Source organism: Hydra vulgaris, chromosome 06 (assembly GCF_038396675.1).
Source record: "Hydra vulgaris chromosome 06, alternate assembly HydraT2T_AEP".
NCBI classification, from domain to species: Eukaryota; Metazoa; Cnidaria; class Hydrozoa; order Anthoathecata; family Hydridae; genus Hydra; species Hydra vulgaris.
Window position 1 is genome coordinate 47,194,714 of NC_088925.1, and position 287 is coordinate 47,195,000.

The window sequence follows — 287 nt, forward strand, 5'->3', positions numbered from 1 at the left end:
GGAAAGTGTTCAGGTGTTTGGTGGATAGGTTGATGACCTTAGGTTGTATTTTCTTGGGATTGTGCTTGTCCAGTTTTTTGAAGGTGCGCTATTTAACAATTGGTCATAATTTATAATATTATTTGATGAAGAATTAAAGTTTGCCGAATTGATATTTTCTTTCTCTTTTTCTTTTTGATGGTTAAATTTAGAGCTTCTTGAATTGAAATATAGACGATCTTTATCGAAAACTAATTTAGTAGAAACAATCTTTTTTTCCCATTTTTTATCAATTCGTTTTTTATCTT